Here is a 17,160-nt window from a genome sequence, read left to right as displayed (position 1 = left end):
GAGTTCTTACCACATGTTGGCCACCTGCTGATGGTGCTAGATGCTTCTATTGCATAAATAAATGTGCCCAGGAAACTCAGTGGGTAGGGATATAGCAGGATGCTGACCAGAGGAAATCTTCTGTTGTTTTGGGATTTTGGAAAACTTCCTCCCAATCCAGTGTAAGAATATTTTCCTGAGTTTTTTTCTACATATTTTTGCTTTATTGAATGATGTACTTCTTGAAATAGGCCAGTTCAAGATCTCTAGAGCATGTTTGAGGTACAAAAGCATAGGGAAGTTTCCACTTCTCACTTTTTTGTTCTCAACTTTTACTTATCTCCAGCTATTTTTTACCTAATCAGTGACTTATAAAGGTTGTTTTCTCTAGATAAAGCGGATATAGTAATAATACTAATAGCTTTTCTTCTATAATCAGGCTCTTCTGTTGTTGTTTCCAAGGCCTACTGAAGATATTACAGCACAGTAGAAAGATTCATATGGCTTCATGTGGCATATGGCTTCATGTGGCATCTGAAATTCACCCCAACTGTGGGCTGAGTGATCTGCAGGTTGGACAGGCTGCCAAAGTCCAAGACCTTCAACATCTCCTTAGTGTCACAATCTACTTCAAAGATCTCGTGATCCAGGATTGACACCTCAAAAAAATAGCTGTCTCTCCCTTCTCCCTCCTTCTCCTGCAGTTTGATTGGGGTCCCTCTCACTGGGCCTCCGTGAATCCCTTAGTCAGATGTGTCACACAGCCTGCTACCTCGTTGTGGAGCATCTTGATGGGAATAATGGTGACCCTGATCAACTCGTGCTTGGAGGCGTGGGAATCCCTGCCCAGGTCCGTGTAGTATTTCTCAATGATGACTTATGCCACAGTATTTACAGTTTGGGTGTCAATGCACTGCATGTTGACAGGTCCCTGGTAAAAGAGCAATATGGCTTTTTTTTTTTTAAATCTCCTGTAATGTTCTCTCAAGAAGCAGCATGCTGCAGTATGTTACTCATTTTATTCATTAACTAGAGGCTCCATGAATATTTTTTTCCTGCCAAAGCTATCCAAGACCAGATGCGTCCTTAACAAATATTTTGGTTAAAGTCTCCATTAAAATTTAAATTATTCCTTGTATCCTGCCACATTACTGAATTGCTGTATGAGTTCTAGTAGTTTGGGGGTGGAGTCTTTCGGGCTTTCCATATAAAGTATCATGTCATCTGCGAAGAGAGAGAGTTTGACTTCTTCACTGCTAATTTGAATACCTTTTATTTCTCTTTGTTTTCTGATTGCTATTGCTAGGACTTCTAATAATATGTTGAACAAGAGTGGTGAGAGTGGGCATCCTTGTTGTGTTCCTGATCTCAAAGGGAAGGCTGTCAGCTTTTTCCCATTGAGGATGATATTTGCTGTGGGTTTTTCATAGTTAGATTATATGAAGTTGAGAAATGTTCCCTCTATCCCTATACTCTGAAGCGTTTTAATCATGAATTGATGCTGGATTTTGTCAAATGATTTTTCTTTATCAATTGATAAAGAAATCAATTGAGAAGACCATGTGGTTCTTCTCTCTTCTCTTATTGATTTGTTCTACCACATTGATTGATTTGCGAATGTTGAACCATCCTTGCAACCCAGGGATGAATCCCACCTGGATACAAAGTCAATGTACAGAAATCAGTTTCTTTTTTATACACTAACAATGAAAATACAGAAAGGAAAATTAGAGAATAGATTCCATTTACTATAACACCAAGAACAATAAAATACCTGGGAATAAACCTAACCAAAGAGGTAAAGGATCTATACTCGAGGAACTACAGACCACTCATGAAAGAAATTGAAGAAGACACAAAAAGATGGAAGACCATTCCATGCTCATGGATGGGAAAAATAAACATTGTTAAAATGTCTATACTTCCCAGAACAATCTATACTTTCAGTGCCACTGTGATCAAAATTCTACCGGCATTTTTCAAAGAGCTGGAGCAAACAATCCTAAAACTTATATAGAATCAGAAGAGACCCTGAATTGCTAAGGAAATATTGAAAAAGAAAAACAAAACTGGGGGTATCATATTGCCTGATTTCAAGGTTTACTACAAATGATAGTAGTAAGTGGTACTGGCATGGTACTGGCATGCACATAGACCAACAGACACATAGACCAGTGGAACAAAGTAGAGAGCCCAGATATGGACCCTCCACTCTATGGTCAAATAATCTTCAATAAATCAGGAAAAAATATACAGTGGAAAAAAGACAGTCTCTTCAATAAATGGTGCTGGGAAACTTGGACAGCTATATGTAGAAGAATGAAACTTGATCATTCCCTTACACCATACACAAGGATAAACTTGGAATGGATAAAAGACCTCAACATGAGGCAGGAATCCATCAGAATCATAGAGGAGAACATAGGCAATAACCTCTTCAATATCGGCCACAGCAACATCTTTCAAGATATATCTCCAAAGGCAAAGGAAACAAAAGCAAAAATGAATTTCTGGGACTTCATCAAGATCAAAAGCTTCTGCACAGCAAAGGAAACAGTCAACAAAACAAAGAGGCAACCCACGGAATGGGAGAAGATATTCACAAATGACAGTACAGACAAAAGGCTGATATCCAAGATCTATAAAGAACTCCTCAAACTCAATACACACAAAACAGATAATCATATCAAAAAATGGGCAGAAGACATGAACAGACACTTCTCCAATGAAGACATACAAATGGCTAACAGACACATGAAAAAAATGTTCATCATCACTAGCCATCAGGGAGATTCAAATCAAAACCACATTGAGATACCACCTTACACCAGTTAGAATGCCCAAAGTTAACAAGACAGGAAACAGCATGTGTTGGAGAGGATGTGGAGAAAAGGAAACCTTCTTACACTGTTGGTGGGAATGCAAGTTAGTGAGCCACCTTGGAAAACAGTGTGGAGATTCCTCAAAAAATTAAAAATAGAGCTTCCCTGTGACCCTGCAATTGCACTACTGGGTATTTACCCCAAAGATACAGATGGAGTGAAAAGAAGGGCCATCTGTACCCCAATGTTCTTAGAAGCAATGTCCACAATTGCCAAACTGTGGAAAGAACCAAGATGCCCTTCAACAGACAAATGGATAAGGAAGATGTGGTTCATATACACTATGGAGCATTATGCCTCCATCAGAAAGGATGAATACCCAACTTTTGTATCAACATGGACAGGACTGGAAGAGATTGTGCTGAGTGAAATAAGCCAAGCAGAGAAAGTCAATTAACATAGGGTTTCACTTATTTGTGGAGCATAAGAAAGAACACAGAGGACAAGGGGAGATGGAGAGGAGAAGTGAGTTGGGGAAATCGGAGGGGGAGGTCAACCATGAGAGACTATGGACTCTGAATAACAATCTGAGGGTTTTGAAGGGGCGGGGGGGGGGGAGGTTGGGTGAGCCTGGTGGTGGGTATTAAGGAGGGCACGTATTGCATGGAACACTGGGTGTGGTACATAAACAATGAATTCTGGTACACTGAAAAGAAATTTAAAAAATAAATTAAAAAATTTAAATGATTCTTGAAAGTTATTCCCTATGTACCTGTTAACTACTCCATCAGACACATAGCAGTTAAAAAGTAAAAGCTGGTTAAAAAGGGAAGGTGGTGGGCACCTGGGTGGCTCAGTCATTGGGCATCTGCCTTCAGTTGGGGTCATGATCCCAGGGTCCTGGGATCGGCCCTGAACGGGCCCTCTGCTTTGTGGGGAAGCCTGCTTCTCCTTTTCTCACTCCCCTGCTTGTGTTCCTACTCTCTCTCTCTCTCTCTCTCTCTCTCTGTTAAATAAATAAATAAATAAATAAATAAATAAGGTGGAGTCAAAATCAAAGGATAAGGTAAACAATCATACTTAAATACATACAAAACCACTTTTTTTAAACCCACAATATATTGAAATAGCAATTTCCTAGGTAGACTTCTATGTTTTGCTTTTATTGCTAAGTAAATTTAAGATTCTAATAGAATGACTCTTGACTGGTAGGAGAGATTAATATTCAAACCTAATACTTAGCTCCCAGGTGATAAGAAGGCAATTAGGAGTAATGGTGGCTGCAAAAATCAGAGTCAGTTAATGTCACTGAAGAGGATAATCAGAATTTTTGTGAAATTGTATTTTTGTGAAGCAGACTGCTTAAAATGTCCTCTGACAGCATTTATAATATTGAACAGATCAACTAAAAAATGATTCTTTAGATTAAATACAGAGAATTATTCAATATAAGAGGCAGTGGAGTATAGTCACTAAAAGCACATAGTTTTGAGCAAAATTCAGAGATTTTGGGTCTGAGCTTTTATAATTTCCAATTGCATGATCTGAATTGTTCTGTACTTCAGTTTCTCCATTAGCAAAATTTTCAGAGTAATAATGCATACTTCATGATGTTCTTGTGAAGACTAAGAGCTGATTTACAGGAATCACTTACACCAATGCGTAGCAACTAGTAATCACTGTAAGTCAACAAGCTAAGCTATTAATATGAACTGGACGAATCAAAATACCCAATAGATTTATTTAATTTTATTCATCCTCAAATTTTTGCAGCTGTATGGACTTTAACAGCAATAAATATTTCTATAATTGTGATGATTTTTAACAACATAAACAAAAAACAAAGGCAAACCCATAAGGCTTAATGATCTTAAAATTCAAAAAGCCTGGAATTTTTTTCCTGCCAGTGTATGGTTTTCAGTAAGTCATTTAACATACCTTAGTAAAATGTACCAACAAATGCTGATCCTTGTAAAAGACATGTTCTAAGGATGAAATTATGTGATAAATAAAAATGTTGGAAGGTAATTTCATTGTTATAGAAAACGCAAATATTATTATTAAGACTATACAAGTATTATCTTGGTTGAAATTTATAGGAATTTCCTCAGTCAAATAATAAGAGACCACTCCAGTTAAGAATCTACTTCCAGTGCTATTTAAAAAATCATGTCTTCCAGTTGAAGATAGTGATTTGAATCTACCTTTACTCTATTGCCCAACAAATTAAGTTGAAATGACAATGAAATATTTATAAAGAAATGGATTTGTCATTAGCATCCAGAGATTTTGAAAAATTTCTGAAAGATGGAAGATGGAACATAATCACAATCTAAAGCTGAGAAAGCAACATGCAAAAACACAGAGAATGGCTAGATCACTAGAAAGCTCTTTTCACCTGGATCAGGTACAGAGAGACTCCAAACTCTGGATAAGAAGGCACTCAGTGTTGGAGAGGAAAAGGGTGATATAACAATCATAATTAATCAAAAGGTTAACGACACAAATACTGACAAAATCTCTACCCTCCCCACCTCAAGCATGCAGCCAAGCCATTTTTGCCCACATTAACCGAGACAGAATAATCACAGAAGCAAGTTTCTCAAATTACAGTCTGTTAACACTATATCAGAGTTATTGAAAATCAGTATCAGTATCACACTTGTATCAGACTTACTAAAAATTCAGATAACTTATTCCATTCTAGATTTATTCAATTGAATTCTGAGGCAGGACATTAGAATATGTACTTTGAGCAAGTTTCTCAAGTGATTTTTCTGCTTCCCACTATATTTTGAGAATCATCACACTACAGAGATGAACCACTTGACTTGTGATGACAGGATCTCCTTTAAAATGTGTTGAAAGCCTATTGTTGTTTTCTTATTCTCACAGAGATGCAGTCAGAGTTAATAACCTCCTGTCTGAAAAAAAAAATTCTCCAAATATTTGACAAGTTTTTCAGAAATTGAGCATCAGGCAGTATAGGATTCCTTTTTTTATTTTTTCATTTTATTTTATTTAATCTCTTTTCAATGTTCCAGAATTCATTGAAAAGTATTCCATGTAATACATGCCCTCCATAATACCCACCACCAGGCTCACCCAACCCCCATTCCCTTCCCTTCCAAAACCCTCAGTTTGTTTCTCAGAGTTCCACAATCTGTCATGGTTTGTCTCCCCCTCCAATTTCCCCTCATTCATTTCTCCTCTCCATCTCCCAATGCCCTCCATGTTATTCCTTATGCTCCACAAGCAAGTGAAACCATATGATCCTTGACTCTCTCTGCTTGACTTATTTCATTCAGCATAATCTCCTCCAGTCCCTTCCATGTTGATACAAAAGTTGGGTATTCATCCTTTCTGATGGAGACATTGTACTCCATTGTATATATGGCCATATAGGACTCCTGAGAGAGGCAACACAGAGGCGGCTACCCCTGTGATTGTTTCTGTTTATTGCCTACAGAGCCCACTAAGACAACAAGAATCTCTAGACCTGTCCAGGGTTTCCCTCAATTCTTTGCTGAGCATGGATTAGCATGTTCAAGTGAGGAGATTATCTCAGACCAGAGAAATAATCACCCAAAAGGAACAAAAGGGTCAATTCTTGGTCTCGTGGGGGGCCAGAATGAGTTTGTTTTCCTAATTGAGAAACAAAGTTTGTGGGTTTCTGAGTGAAAGGTTCTTGCCTCAGTAGTGGGGAAAAATTATCCCTAGAATAAAGGCTTCTCTGTCCCAACTAAAAATGTTATAAAAAAGACTTGAGAGGATCAGACAAATTCCAAGTTGCTTGACTGAATTTATAGTAATACAAAAATGTCTATCACTCAGGAGTTAAAATTCAAAATGTGTGGCACTTAATAAAAATATTACCATGCAAGCAAAGACACAGGAAACGTCCCAGGACAGGTCAATGAGGGGAAAGGAAATTTTTCTTTCAGCAAATGGTGCTGAAACAATTTTATAGCCATGTGTTCAAATGTTAACCTCAATTCTAAGCTTTGAATAAAAATTAACCCTAAATGGATTGCTGTCCTAAAAATAATGGCTAAAAACTATAAAATTCGTAGACGAAACCAGAAGCATATAGGGATGTGAGGTTGGCAAAGATATCTTAAACACGATGCAAATTGTTTTAAAAGGTCATATATATATATATATATATATATTTTTAAAGATTTTATTTATTCATTTAACAGAGAGAGATCACAAGTAGGCAGAGAGGCAGGCAGAGAGAGAGGAAGGGAAGCAGGCTCCATGCTGAGCAGAGAGCCCGATGCGGGACTCGATCCCAGGACCCTGAGATCATGACCTGAGCTGAAGGCAGAGGCTTAACCCACTGAGCCACGCAGGCACCTCAAAAGGTAATATATTGGACTTCATCAAAATTAAATACTTTTACTCTTTGAAGGATCTTCTTTTGAAAATGAAAGGCAAACCTGGGAGAAAATATTTGCAAAATATTTAGCCAACAAAGGAATTTTATCTAGAATATGTACAGAACAATGATGATTCAATTAAAAAAAAAAAACCAACAACCAAATAAACAGCCCACTTAGAATGAGCAAAAGATTTGGAAAGTTTCACTTGTGTGAGTGTGTATGTTTGTGTTCGTGTGTTTGTGTGCGCAAATGCGTGCACATGTGCACAAATGAAGTTGAACATTTTTTTAGGTATGTCTATATTCTTAATGGTAAATAGGCACCTAAAAAAATGCTCAACATCATTAGTCATTACCTTGGATCTCAGGTAGCTGAAGGAGAAAATGTGTTTGGTGTCTGCCACATTTTTGCATCCTTCAGTGACACTTTGGTCCCTGTCACCGATCTTTCTGGCAAGGAAACCATCTGCCACGTGATGGAAGAATGAAGGTGCAGGTCGATTGAGATGGGTCCTCTCCCTATCCTGCCATGTTGACTTCCCAGGATGTAACCCAGAGGTGGAAGGAGCTGGGCATCACTGCCCTCCACATCTGCAGGCCACAGGAGGAAATAGAACCAAGCCCCCTGGACCTGGGACCCAGCCAGCGCTCAGAACCCTTGCCTGCTCAGGAATGAAGATGGGGCAGATTGAGGATGTTACCCGCATCCTCTCTGGTAGCACCCGCAGGAAGGGGGTCACCATGGTTGCTGTCTCTGAACAGCATTCCTCAAATTACTGTTTTCTGTTAATATTGCCTTTGTGTAAGCTTAAAAAAAAACTGGCAGGTAGCATTAAGAGTGGGGTTTTACTGTAACTATCCTACAATATATATGTAGTTTGATGTTCTTCCTGGCTATGTGGTTCCTTGTCAAATGACACCCATACTTGCTCTTCAGGCTCTCCTAAGGTACACCGAAGTACCTAACATTGTTTGATAAATTCGGTTGCGCTTAAGTCAGCCAGTGTGAATTGTGTTCCTAACAACTGAAAATCCTGACAGACTGAAAAAAAAAAAAATAGGGGTGCCTGGGTGTCTCAGTCAGTTAAGTGTTTGTCTTCAGCTCAGGTCATAGTCCCAGGGTCCAGGGATGGAACCCCCCGTCCTGCTCCTTGCTTAGCGGGGAACAAGTTTCTCCCTCTCTCTGACCCTGCTTTTGCTCTATCTCTCACTACCTTTCTCTCTCAAATGAATAAATAAAATCTTTCAAAAAATCAAATTAAAATCACAGTAATATACTACTATACTCTCCGTATGATGGCTACAATCAAGAGATTTAGTAACACCAAGTCTTGGTGAAGATGGGGAGCAAGTGGTCCTCATACACCTCATACATTCAATGTGAAATACAGCCACATTGAAAAACAGTTCGGCAGTTTCATGAAAAGTAAAATTTTCACCTAGCGTGTGCTCCAGTCATTCCATTTCTATGCATTTACTGAAGGAAATAGAAAGCCTGCAGCTATACGAAAACGTGTATCTGAATGTCCATAGTAGTTTTATTTGTAATAAGCAAGAACTGGCAACAATCCAATCTCCAACAGTGAAAGAATGGATACAAAAACTGTGACATATCCATGCAGTGAATTACTATTCAGCAGAGAAGGAATGGATCATGGATAAATACAACAAAATAGATGCAATCCATAATACTTATGCTGAGTAAAAGAAGCAAGACAAAAAGTACAACCTATATGATTCTATTTATTTATTTATTTATTTATCTAGGAGAGAGAGAAAGAGAGAGTGAGAGCTCATGCAAGGAGACTGGGGAGGGGCAGGGGAGAGGGAGAGAGAGGGGGAATTGTAAACAGGCTCAGTCTCACAACCCTGAGATCATGACCTGACCCAAAGTCAGGAGTCAGATGCTTAACCTACTGAGCCACCTGGGTGCCCCAATATATGATTCTGTTTATATAAAATTATAGAAAATAAAAACTAACCCATGGTATCTGATACATTGATCCTATCAATGTATCTATCGATACATATGAGTGACTGCCTGGGCTGGGTAGGGGCAGGAGATGCAATTGCAGAGGGGCCTGTGAAAACTCATCAAATTTCTACTTGTGTATATGTAGCTCATTGTATTCCCTCCTAGTTTCCCTCCTGAGGGCCAACATACCTATCCCTGAGCACTAAGAATATTGGTTGCTGAAAGGTCACTGCTGTATTTTTCTCAGGCAACTGCTCTCAGGAACAGAAAAGTGGACCATCTAAAGTTTTAACCCCCAGGGAGAGAATGGTAGAGGAATAATAACTGGTTGACACAGAAATAGAATGTCTCAGTTGTTTTTCTTCAACTAGGATCACCTAAAGGTTCATTTACAGCCACACTGGGGGTCTGTTCTTTGGTGGGTCTCATCCTTCCTTCTTCACTTTTTATAGTCTCTCTTTAGAGACCACTCTCCACTACTCCATGAAACTCCATCCCTCAGGGTCTATCATGAAGGAACCCAAGCCAGGATATCTGACCTCAGGATTGGTATAGGAAACAGATATTAAATAGGATTTTAGTGCTAAGTCTTTTAACAGCTGTCTGGCAATTATTGGTGGAATATAGATTATGGGTAGCTATAGCATGTTGTCAAAATATTCACCAGTGGTGAAATGGAAGGTGTAATTCGTGCAGGGGAATTACTGCCTGATGCTAAGTATCTCGGGTGCTTGAGACGTGTGATGGAAAGGGTTAACTATAAGGACTATGAATTGGGAGTTGCTAAGTACATTTGATTCATGGATTTATTGAACAATGATGATGATTCAGGGCTGGTCCAAGGCAAAATATATAAGCCATAGTCTTTTTCCAGTACTTAAGGAAAACCTCCTGCACCAGAGGTGTGTGTTTGCCTAAAGTTGGGACAACTCTGAAGGGTCACCCTAGCTCAGTAGCTCTGGTAGGGTACTCTGAGTCTCATCTCCCGCTGCACTGTCAGTCTGCTCCTGCATCTGCTCAGTGTGGCCGTGCTCACTTTCTTCCAGCTGTATCTCCAAGAAGCATTCTCCAATGATCTATTTGCTTGTGACTTCTTGTAGTCTATTTGCAAAAAACCCAATTGGAGGCCTGCCTGTGTGCTTTATAGCTAAGCTGTCCCTTTTCCATTTACACAAAGTTTGCCTCTGTCATTCAGTGCAGCTTCCAATTCAGGAAGTTGGGCTCCTGGGGAAACAGGAAAAGGCTTATACCACAAAAGCAAAACTGGCCTGAGTCACCTCTGTACAGCAACCAGGGGCTTCATTCATATACATGACTGATCCTCAAACATTGCTAGACTTTTGAAGGGGAGCAACCGCACAAAAAGAAAGACCAAGATGAATCAATAGGACAATTATTCATTGAGGATAGAAAGCTAATTGGGCAAGGGAGGAGGACGCTAAGCACTCTAATTGGTATTCTTTTTTTTTTTTTAATTTTTTATTTTTTATAAACATATATTTTTATCCCCAGGGGTACAGGTCTAATTGGTATTCTTGATATAACAGTGTTTTAATCAGGCTTTCCCTTGATTACCTTGGAGGTGGAGCAACTTTTTACATTCTTAAAGTCCATTTGTGCATTCTCTTCTGTGACTCCCTCATATGTATTGTTTGGCAATGTGTTGGCTGCACTATACTTATCCAATTATCCCAGAGAAAGATTTTGCTTGTTTGTATTGTTCTTTTTTTTTTTTTCTTATTTAACTTTAGAGCTCATTTGATTTCTTTCTCTTTGTCTTGAACCAATGTTCTTTCTCTAAGGAAAATGTTTTTTTTTCTTAGGATGTATTCTTTATTCTTATCCATAATATAGGAGTAATTTTTTTTTTTTTTTCAAAGAGAGTGAGAGAGAACACAAGCAGGCAGAGCAGAAGGCAGAGGGAGAGAGAGAAACAGGCACCTTGCCAAGCAAGGAGCCCGACATGGGGTTTGATCCTAGGACCCTGGGATCATGACCTGAGCCGAAGGCAGTTGCCTAACCAACTGAGCCACCCAGGCACCCCATAATATAGGAGTAATTTTTGATGAGAAGTTTTGAAGGGAGAGTGCATTTTTTTTTATTGGAGTCTCAACTAAAAGCAGATTCCCATTGGGAGTAATTTTTGATGAGAAGTTTTGAAGGGAGAGTGCATTTTTTTATTGGAGTCTCAACTAAAAGCAGATTCCCATTGGGCAGAAACAGTAATTCAACCTCTTCATGTAATTCTATTAAATGCCTTCCCTCAACTGTTCTATTTGAGGTCCTTTGTACATAACCAAATCATAATTAATATCAATGCATACATCTGAGTCCATCCGTGGTATTTAAAAAAAGAGAGGAGGAAGAAATTGAAACAGGAGGAGGCAGAGTGTGTAGAGGGTGTAAACATAGGATTGTAAGGCAATTTAGAAGTAGTCATTTGGGTACAAAGAATGGGCAAAACAATGAAGACTGTTAAATATGTTGATCCAATCCTAAACTATGTATTAAGAGAAAAATTAAGTATCTCTAGAAAGGATGGATGGTCCTCTACATTTCACAATTTTTTCTTCATTTAATATCTTTGAGGAGGCCATTCATGTAATGAGATGATTAAGGGATCAGTGTTTATAGCGCCTTGGCATGTATTTGAGTCCCAGCTTTTTTTTTTTTTTTGGCAGATCACTTAACTTCTCAGAACCTTGGCTTTGGCTTTTCTGTCTTGGAAAGGGGGATAGCAGTAATACCTCCTTTCTGGGGTAGCTGTTTGCATTAAATTTATGAAAACAATACCTAGAACACAGTAACACTCTGTGAGGATAAGATACTGTTATCACTTTTAAGATAGTTATCAGGTAAATATACTAATGTTCAGATATCAGTTTTTAAAGCTATTTAGAATGTTTAATTTTGGTGTAAATTAAAGGGAACATTAAATTAGTAGCAGGTTTCATAAAAATCTAGTTTGGTTTTATTTATTCTGTGGCTTAGAAAAATTAATACAAGTCTAACACACCTGCTAAAAATTAGCTTTAAATCTTTATACTTGTAAACTGCATCGTCCCAATTATTTTAGATAGATAAGCACATTTAAGTAATACGTTTTCTAATAAGATTTGCTCATGTAGATATTATTTTTTTAAACATTTTCAAAATTTTTATTTATTTATTTGACAGAGAGAGATCATAAGCAGGCAGAGATGTAGGCAGAGAGAGAGAGAGTGAAGCAGGTTCCCAGCTGAGCAGAGACCCTGATGCGGGGCTCGATCCCAGGACCCTGAAATCATGACCTGAGCCAAAGGCAGAGGCTTTAACCCACTGAGCCACCCAGATGTCCCTGTAGATATTATATTAAACTAGTGAATGGATTAATCACCTAGAACTTATTATAGAATAACACAACAGAGACTAGTGTGGTCTATGTTTAATAGTTCTTTATTCAAGCAAGTTCTAAATATGACTCAAAGCTTCTGTTAGGTTAGATTTAAAACCAGATCTAGAATTCAAGACATATTTTTATTTATTTATTTATTTTAAAAATATTTTATTTATTTATTTGACAGAGAGAGACGCGGTGAGAAAGAGAACACAAGCAGGGGAATTGGGAGAGGGAGAAACAGGCTTCCTGCCAAGTAGGGAGCCCGATGTGGGGCTTGATCCCAGGACTCTGGGATCATGACCTGAGCCTAAGGCAGACCTTTAATGACTGAGCCACCCAGGCGCCCCTCAAGACATATTTATAAAGATACTATTTTACCTAATGAATTTCATTTGTCCAAATTGTTTATTTTACTTGTTAGAATTGTTGAAAGTGCTACTTTGAAAATGCAGTATGTTATATATTATATATCTATTGTTGTATTTGGTTTGTAAATCTCCCATGGTGTCATTTATATAAAAGAGTGTAGTTGAAACAAATTATTTTTCTTTTAAATTCATGTGGAAATATCTATTTTTAAAGACAGTTCTTTGATTTGGGATTGACATCCTTTTTGGCATTAACATCAATTGAATTTCTAATTTCCTTTTGTGGTTTGTATGAAATTTTTGTTTAGGATTTCTGGTCTTATACAGTGTTGGGTTCTTTGTTGCTTTTTGCATTTTGAAATATGCTTTCTATTTTTTTATTCTACTTTATTTTCTTCAGTAACTCATATAATTTCAGCACTCTATAAAATGATTATTTGGGACATCCATCTCCATACCCTTCTTTTGAGGCTTAGTTGAAGGAAATTCAGAGGTGGTAAAACCAACTGTTCTAGACAGCTGCATTTGAAAAAAATATATATGTATATATATATACATATATATATGTATATATACACACATATGTATATATATATAAAAGAAAGAAAACACAAGCCTTCAGAATAAATCTGCCCCTATTCCTCCCTTGTTTCTATCTTCTCTCTACTCTTCAAGAAGTCCTTCCCATCTGGAGTTACCCTTGGAAACATAACTTCCTTAACTTTTACTTGTGGAGTTATTTCCCGTATATCCCTACTTCAAAGACCACTGTGGCCACACTTTCTTTCCATACACATTATTCTCTCTTGAATCTTAAATTCAACTCACCATTAGCTGGTTATTAAAGGAGAGAAAAAAATATTTGTTGACCTTCAGTGGAAGGAAAAGGTAAGGGGGGAAAAAATCTCTGAACACAAGCCATGAACTTCTTGGTTATAGGTATTTACATTGGGGAGAAAATCTTGAGGAAAAAGGTGATATTATTAATACAGGTTTAGTTACACTGATAAAGCCTTGGATAACAGCATAAACGATATAGCTGGATAACAGCATAAACAGTATAAACTGATAAAGCCTTGGAGAACAGTGTAAACTTTGCTCTGATAACAGATTGAGCCTAAGGGCTAATAGAATAGATGAAGTGTTGCAAAGCGGACAGATTGTTTTCCTGGACAATTTTATATTATGCAATGTGTCTATGAGGGTATAGTGCCTCTATTTGCCATTAGTTCCACCTACTTTATCATTTTTCCTTCTGCCTTCTCATTCACAAGAAATTCTAGTCTTTGACACAGAACTTCACAATGCTGCCCATGTGACATATTCCAGTGTTTAGTGCATTGGGAGGTCAGTGCAAGAGGATCAATAGAGAACTTTGTTTATCATATATAGTTAGCATGTCAGCTAAGGTGACCTGGCTTTCTGGTAGATTGGCCAATGAATCCTTTCTCTTTCCTCTCCCTGTGACATTTTTATTATGTGTGGCCAACCAGAGGCTACTAATAATGTTCCAAAAATTATATGTGGGTTTTAGTGAGAAGCAAAAGCCCCAGATAAGCTGCTGGTTCAAAGTGCATACCAAAACTATAATTCCAGACATTATCTCATTAAATCACATGTTTGTGATTTCTATTTATGTTATTTGAATATAAATCTCTAGAAAACCAATTTGGATGATTGTTAATAAGCAAGCCCCAAATTGGAAGTTTCTATGTTTATGGTTTTTTTTAATACTAAAAAAAAAATCAATTTTTTATTTCTAAGACTTTATGCAAGTTGTTAAATATGAAAGCTTTCCTTTTAATTGTGTAAAAAGCTTTGGTTTGTATATGACAAATATTGTTGTTTTTTTCATTTAAGATTCTGTAAATATATGTTTGGTTGGAGATTGTGTTATTCTTTGAGTCCAGAAATGTTCATTAGCATCTTCACAGGGAGTAAAAGTAACTCTGCCATATGCATGTATTTAGTTTCAAGTGGAGAGGGAAAAAACATTTTCAGTAGGTTAAAATTATTCTCTATGTCTCAGAAAATCTATGGGAGTAATTATGAGAAGATAGCATAATTACACAAACCACAAAATGGATTTTCAAAATAACAGCATACTTATCACTTATTTTAAATATTATGATGCATTAATCAAATGAATATATACAAAGGGAATGTTTATTAACAATAGCAAGGCAGTAGGGTACAGAGGCATGTTTATTAACAATAGCAAGGCAGTAGGGTACAGAGGCAAAAAGTAGTGATCAAAAATGTAAGTGATGTTTTGGTTCTCAATCTTATCAGTCTTATATTAATTATGAGAGACTATGGACTCCAGGAAACAAACTGAGGGTTTTAGAGGCGGTGGGGTGGGGGGATGGGTTACACTGGTGATGGTATTAAGGGGGGGGCAAGTACTGCAGGGAGCACTGGGTATTATACACAAACAATGAATCATGGAACACAAAATCAAAAACCAATGATGTACTGTATGGTGACTAACATAACATAAAAGAAATTTTTTTTGGACTCTAGGATGTGAGGTATGCCATTTATTGGTCCTTCCTAACATCATTCCAAAATGGTTCTTTCAAGAACTTTCACTGTGAAAGGAAGAAAAAGGGAAAATAGAGTGATAGTGACCTAGTAAAAAATGTGTTGATTGTTGGCTTAAGGCTAAATATCTAAAATTTCAAAAAAGTATTGTCTAGCGACAGGAGAAATGTTAATTGGGTTATATTAAGGCCAAAATGAGATTAGACACTATGTATCTTTTCTAAAGGATTGTAAAATACTCTATCTTCCTTCTGTTGGGAAAAAAACATTTTTATTTACACTTCAAGATTCTTTTGGCTGGTCTAATAATTAAATTGAGGTGAAAGAAATTAACAGGAGAATATCAAATTTAATTATGTACATACGGAGGTTCCATAAGATTCTGAGCCCCCCAGGCAGTCAGGCAGTTGAGGCTTATAGGCCATCCAGAAGGGGTTAAGGGTTTGGGACTTCAAAGTGGAGGAAGACAATTCTCAGGAAGATGAAAAAGAGTAAATTTTTGGTAAACAATGTTTGTAGGGTCACTCAGAATCAATGGTACATAAAAATTTTAACAAAAAGACTTTGCTATGTTCCTCCCTGTTTACCACATCTAATTCTTATTATAATACACGTTATCTCTATGGTGGTTTTCTTGCTGGAGCAGGTTCTCTACCTAAACTATTTCAGGTAGCTTGGGGGAAGGTGAAGGATTCTTCCTGAGGCTTCTGATTTTTAAAAATATTTGTCCTAACATAATCCGATGCCAAAGAGACATTTTGGGGTGGCAAATTTTGCTCCCTTATATCTTCAGTTCATATTCTGGAATTATTGAGATAATCTGGGCTATTAGAGAATGATAATATCATCTCATCATCATTATGTGATCATCATGGTTTACTTTATTGTTGACTATGGGCCATTCATAGCTCTTTGCACTTTGCAAGTATTAAAAAAATCAGTCCTTACAAAAAGTCTATGAGATAGTTGTAACACATCTCAATATTATTATTAATTTCTTTTTGTGTAGTTTCTTGTTAATTAATTTTTATATAAGTTCTCCACAATATATATTAATATTTGAATTGTGTTTTATAATTTTTTAAAATAGACTTTAAAAATCACTTTTACTGACTTCACAGACCACTTATTAAAAATTTCACATTTTCCTTGTTTTTTATTATTATTATTTTTTAAGATTTTAATTTTTTTTTTTGAGAGGAAAGCCGTGAGAGAGCACAAGCAGTGGGGAGAGCAGGCAGAAGAAGAGGGAGAAGCAGACTGTTCCCTGAGCAAGGAGCCCAATGCAGGGCTCAATCCCAGGAACCTGAGATCATGACCTGACTTGAAGGCAGAGAGGCTTACCCAACTGACACACGCAGGTGCCCCACATTTTCACTGTTTAGATTATGATTTTAATTGATTTCCGTTTTCTGGGAGATATTTAACTGACAGCTTTTTATTTACGAGAAAGCATAGGAAACTTCTGCATCATTGGTTATGCCTAAGAATGTCCTTGCTCATGAATAGTAGCTCAATTTAAAATTTAATTTTTATAATAAATATTCCCCACTGGAAATGCATTCTAGCATCAGATAACTAATCCAGTTTTTAATTTTTCTTTGTCTATGAGTTTTTTGTTACTACCTGCATGGTTGTAAACATTTTTCTTAAGTCCATAAATTTAGAAAGAAAATAAACAGATGTTGAAATTGGTATCTTGTCATTAG

The 17,160-nt window shown here is 37.2% G+C and overlaps 1 pseudogene; it reads right to left on the bottom strand.

Annotated features, from left to right (window-relative positions):
* Window positions 1–485: 485 nt before the first annotated feature.
* LOC116589284 lies at window positions 486–898 on the bottom strand (annotated as a pseudogene).
* Between the last annotated feature and the right edge of the window lie 16,262 nt (window positions 899–17,160).

Source organism: Mustela erminea, chromosome 4 (genome assembly GCF_009829155.1).
Source record: "Mustela erminea isolate mMusErm1 chromosome 4, mMusErm1.Pri, whole genome shotgun sequence".
NCBI classification, from domain to species: Eukaryota; Metazoa; Chordata; class Mammalia; order Carnivora; family Mustelidae; genus Mustela; species Mustela erminea.
Note: the sequence above shows the minus strand (reverse complement) of the source record. Positions and strands in the feature narration are given on the sequence as shown.